Raw genomic sequence first — 6,005 nt, 5'->3', positions numbered from 1 at the left:
ATGTTTTATAATGACATTTGTTACATTATATTTTTGTATACTTAACGTATTACTTAATACAATTTTTATAAAGTACTAATACATATATATTGTATTTTGTTTTGTCATATTTCAATTAATGATAACGTAAAGTATTACATGTACATACTTTTTATAACGACTTTATAGGTCACATTTCTAACCTAACCTAACCAATTTTTGAAGTGAAAAGTTCTTTAGCGGCGCTGAGCACTTTTTGAGGTGGGGAAAAAATTATAAACTCGAGACAGCGTAAGGCGTAACGCGTAAGGCATCTCTCCTCTCTTTCTACCGCACGGCAAAAATGTATGCCTGAGCCTGCTGTTTCATGTAGGCGGCGCAGAGCGCTTGCGTGACTTTATGTTATGTGTGACGCACAATGTTATTCACCAAAGAACTTTAGTCATAACGTATAATAATCAGGTCAATTATTTAAAACTGGACTTTTATATTAAGCAATAAAGCTCAATGTTCTAATCTTGTACGGGCTGAAATACGAGGATCTCACAGTTACATTCTAACTTTATATCACACCAATATAATTCAATAAAGCTACATCTTGATGAAATCGCTAATAAAAGTGAACTCTAGTACTGGTGAATAAAACTCAAAATATCATGACCAAATATATTTAGATGCGAGGTCTGCAAGGTAACTTTACAATTTCTATTCGAATTTTAAACAATTAACGCTACAAATTTAAGCTCACTGGCCAGCAATTTCGGAACTAAAGTTTTTCAACAGAAAGGAGGATGGGAATACATAGTGCTGCAGACATTTTGGACTAGTCATTGAGTTTTCACTTCTGTCGGCACTCCCGGAGTGCAACCCGTTGTTTTTTTTTCACATTTTTCGATTCTACGGGGGCCGTAGTTAAAACCTAACCTAAACCACTTTTTTGGTAGGTATTTTATACTACGGAGGGTCAAAGTTCTAACCTAACCTAATACATACGATTACCGTAGTAATCACTCACCCTCAGGCAGATCGTATGTTTGTTTGTTATATAAATAAACAATATGAGGCTATGAAGGCTGTCACCGAATTTCTGGCCCGGGTAGGTATATTGATTTTATTTGAGAACCTTAAAACTAGTGTCCGACTGAAGGTTCGGTTTCGGTTTCGGTTTCGGCCAGTTTCGGCCAAAAAATCATGCTTCGGCTTTGTTTCGGTTTCGGCCAAAAAACGGCCGAACCTTCCGGCCGGGCCGAAACTTACGAAATGGGACTTCAGACAAAGACCAAAATTTGGAGAATAAATAGGACAACAATATCTAATTACTTGCATATATTATACTGAGTCATGTATAGGTACAGAAATTTATTGGTTTATTAATAAAACACAATTCTAGCACTGTCGCACGTAGCCGTTGTCCGAGTATCAGCTCGGCCCGAGTCGTACGATGTCTTTTCCGCTCTTAATCACTCACTTATTCAGTTATTTTCTTATCTCCCTCTAATGGCAAATTTTAAGCGAGGCTAAAGGCTACGCTCAACTAGTGCCGCAAAAGTTGATTTTCTCAATAGTTAATATTTTGCGAGGCTGAACAGCTGACTATTGATTAAAACGAAGAAAAATCCTTAAAAGTGTCCCCAGTACAGTTTTTCATACGAATGCTCGAACTTAGCCTCACTTATTACCTCAAATTACCATTGGTTTGTGTTCCACATGTCCTCTACTTCAGCTTAGCCTTTGGCCTCGCTGCGCCATGCTCGGCCTGTGGTCTCGCTTTTTAATACAATGGACAATGGTTGGAGTATGTGCTCAACTACTTATCCTGAAGCCTGAAGCACGGCTTTGACTTCGCATGAAAGTTCGCCTCACTGGGGCACTTCGGACTTTTAGGCCCAGGTGAAGATCGGTACCCGGCCTTGCGATATTGTTAACAAAAAATTTCGCGCTCGCTGCGCTCGCGTTTTTGGTTGGTTTATTGGTTGACCCTGTATCTACATGTTAGCTTGACTGGTGAATGAGTAGAGTTAGACCAAGAAAATTCTTCAATGATTTTGATAGCATACGCAGTGCAACTATTAGTGCAAATGTTATTTATACGTCATAATTTCATAGAAGTTTTGACGTTTAAAATAACACTTGCACTGCGTGTGTTATCAAAATCGTTGCAGAATTATTTTGGTTGAACTCTAGTAATTTTCTAAAAAAACTGCTTAAGTAACATCAATTTCAAGGACATTGGGTGTTGACAGCGCCATAATGTGTGTAAAAGCGGTTTTATGACATTTTTTCAACGATTTTAACAAGTCTACAAAAGTTTCCGTTTCGGTTTCGGTTTCGGCCGAAACTAGAGCCAAAGCCGAACATTCGGTTTCGGTTTCGGTTTCGGCAAAAAAACATGTTTCGGTCGGACACTACTTAAAACCCCTTTTGAGTTTAAATCATTTAAATATTGATCAAATTATACTAGTCACAGAACGACACTGTTGTTGAAATATGATAATGGAACTTAATTAGTTTAACGTTTTGTTTAGTAACTTGATTAGAGGAGCCTAATTGCTTTTCAAATCAAATGCGGGTGGTTTTTAACTAACTTCAGAAAAGGGAGTCTCGAAGCTTTTGTTTACCGACTTTCGGAATGAAGGAAGTTTTCAGAGTAAATAATGTCATGCAAAGCTAACTCTGCACGGAAATCGCAATGACACAGTGTGGATGTGTCATGATAATAGTCAAATTTCTATTAAAATATGACGTTTATGCTAATTTCACACCTGTCTGTGTAAAACCTTAGACGGACTTTTAGGCGGAGCGATATGTCGCTGAACCAATATGAGTAGAACGTCAAATTTATGATAATCTCGCTAAAATTACCTTTTGACGTTTCTTGAAGCAATATTGTTGCCAGACAGAGTGATGGCAGGTGGGCCAAAATGTTAACGAAATGGTGTGCGTTTTCAGACGAAAGAAGTGCCTGGCGTCCGTTGGTTTGTTGGGTGGACGACATTCGGTAGATTGCAGGTCACTTCTGAATGAGACTGGCTTAAGTCCGGGATAAGTGGCGTCCTCGAAGTGAGGCCTATGCTCAGTAGTGGGCGATAAATGATATGACGATGATGAACCAGTAATCTGAATCCGAAAGTTCACTTTATTTGTGAATTTACAGCCCTATGTCTGCGAACTTTACTAATGAGTTAGAATTTATATTATAATATACCTCATCACATACACCGCACGTCACCCCAACTAAGACGAGGGTTGTTTTTGATGCGCACGTAATCACTATGACAGATGCTTTACATGTATGAGTGGTTTCAGTACTGACAGGTGACGGTTGACGTTGATTAGGCTTATAATTTACTAGATTTTGCCTAATTTTAGCATTGTACCTTGTCACAGTGACAGTAGTATGAGGTCTCTAGCGACTTACATATTGATTATCACTGTGACAATAACAAGGTATGAAATAGGCCATAAATTAAAACTTTCGACTGTACCAGAACTTGCATGTGATTTTTGTTATATTTGCAGTTATTTAGATCGAATTATTATATGAATTTTGCACGTCAGTGGTCTAGAATGTAATAAAAACCACCTGCAAGTTAACATACCCTCTAATGTGGCTAAGCCTATAACGGCATTAAGATTCGAAAGATTTTTATTTCTTTTTCAGAGAATAACTTTAAATTAAATTGGCTCTAGAATAGATAAATTAGCGGCAGTAGAGCAGTAAACACGATACATCTCCCGTAAGTAGCTCGTACCTTGCCGTCAGACACATTTGTCTTGGCGTCTCATTAAGGCGCCTGCAGTCGACGTGAGACCGCAGTTAAACCGCGCGTCAACCGCACATAAACAGTTGAAGGAGTAAGTAATTCCGTGAGTAAATACTATTTATTGTGCACCATAAAAATAATTAAATTCAAGTTTAAGACTACGTAACAACAGGGGTGTTATGGCTAAAAATCGATATGTCAACGACATATGAATTTGCAGTAACAATTCACTAATGTACTGTGTAATCTATAAGACCGAAATAAGACGGAAAAATACATTTTATTTATTTTATTTTAGTACTAAAAAGATGTCTGCCAGCGAAATTACAAAGCTAAGCTGCGACGGTGGCGTTCTACCAAGTATGTACATAAGTGCCAAAGTGACGGGCATAATGACAGGCGATAAAAATGGAACCATGATGCGCCCGCTGGTCAGATTAAGTCATCGAACAGGCAATTCAAAAGGTCGCAAGTTTGAATCTCAACGAAAATAAATAGACTAGAAAGAATACCGTTGCATTTTTCCTTAATTTATAAGATACTTAAAGACTGCAAAATAGTAACGAAAATAGAGAATAACCGAAATAAACCTGTAATTCACAGAGTTGCACACAATGCAGCTGCAGCGGCTTGGAGAAACAGATCACTACATACCACTAGATGGCGCATAAAATGCAATTCATACATCATGTATTATAAATTTTACATAGACCGTATTAGAGTATACAGAGAACGAACATTAATATGTTACAGAATATTAGTTTGGGAGTTTCAATACATTTATTGGGACAAGAAAGCTAACATTAAACAGCAAACTACGGTAAGTTTATGAACTAAAATAAGAAAAACTCATAAAGAGAGACAGCGATACATGTTGGTTAATGGTGGGATCCTGGGATAGAGCTGCGGTAGGGCTGCCCCGTCGTTAAAGCCTAGGATTGTTTTTAAATCTTGGTAGATGGCCTACTGTGAACCTAATAACTAGCAGAAAATGCATGCATATAATTTAAATGCCGAACCAAATTAAATAGTGACCGAGGCGATCGTAACCATGCCAACGAGACTCGCTAGCCCAATATTAGAGGGTTCTATGTTTCAGTTTTATCGAACTGAAATTTGAACATTGTCATAGTGACATTAAGTCGAATTTATTTAAACTATCTTGAAAATGTTACATAGAACTTTATAAGAGCTTTTTCCCCTGACGTCCAGTTTTTTGCAGGATCCCGTTTTAGTACCATAGGTGCTAATATAGTAACTTGCACACGAGGATTCTACTTGCGGGATCCTGCATGCATACTACAGAAAACTGGATCCTGCAAAAACCGTACCCGCAAAAAACTGGACGTCAGTTCCCACTGAACAGTTCTAATATTGAGCCAGCGGAGTGACAAGAAAATGTTGCATCACCCATTATGCTCTATCTATGTATATAGAGATAGGCGGTCTGTGGAGGCCGCAGTGGCTCGTTGCAATTTATTCGAGCGTTTAGTGTAACGGCGCGTGGCCCGCAGTTCCGGGCGCTTCTTACGGCCGTATGTTGCCAAATGAGAGAGCATATATGCTACCTACTGATAAGTAGGTACATAAGTACACAGTTTACAACATTTAGTTGCTAAATGCACCAATGCAAGGTCTTTTGGCAGGTTAAAATGCGTTAATTATTCAAAAAATATCTTTATTTTGTTAAAAAACCACGCTGCCCTGTCTTCAACAGAAAGCTTTAAGAATCGCATACACAACCATATACCCCTCGCTCAAATGCAATCCTTAATTTATGACCCTACTCGAGTGGTTTGTATACGCAGCCCTCAAAGAACCAGTATACGTTAGAACCCTGACAACGCCTAGTTTATACCGAGCACGAGCTCACAATATTCTGGTTTAAGGTCTCAGTTAACCAGTATATGCTTGAACCCTGACAAAGCCGTTTTTATATTGAGCGCGAGGTCACAATACTTTGGTTTAGACGCACCATGCTCTTTGTGAGCAGAGTTATAGGAACAAGCAGACAATAAATAAGCAGTTCTTTGTTTTAAAACATCTTTAATTCATTGGATCGTTGCGGCGCTTACGACTTTTAGAAAGCTAGTTTGCAATAAGGAATTGGATCTAAAGGAATGCAAGTTGCACGTATTTATGGTACTGAATGCAGGAGGAATAGGTTATTGCACTAGAAATATTAATTCGTTTTTGCAGAACAGTGTACCTATTATACTTGTCTTATTTGGGATTAAATTAACAATTTTTTTGTAAACGTGG

At 38.2% G+C, this 6,005-nt stretch overlaps 1 protein-coding gene across 1 annotated transcript in view; it reads right to left on the bottom strand.

The window, feature by feature from the left end:
* LOC134806393 (protein O-mannosyl-transferase TMTC1-like) overlaps positions 1–6,005 on the bottom strand; it is a 268,478-nt gene that overhangs the window by 190,793 nt on the left and 71,680 nt on the right. The gene's annotated exons all lie outside the window — the stretch shown is intronic.

The sequence above is a fragment of the Cydia splendana genome, chromosome 3 (assembly GCF_910591565.1).
Source record: "Cydia splendana chromosome 3, ilCydSple1.2, whole genome shotgun sequence".
Classification (NCBI taxonomy): Eukaryota; Metazoa; Arthropoda; class Insecta; order Lepidoptera; family Tortricidae; genus Cydia; species Cydia splendana.
The sequence above is the reverse complement of the archived record's forward strand: the minus strand, read 5'-3'. Positions and strand labels throughout refer to the sequence as shown.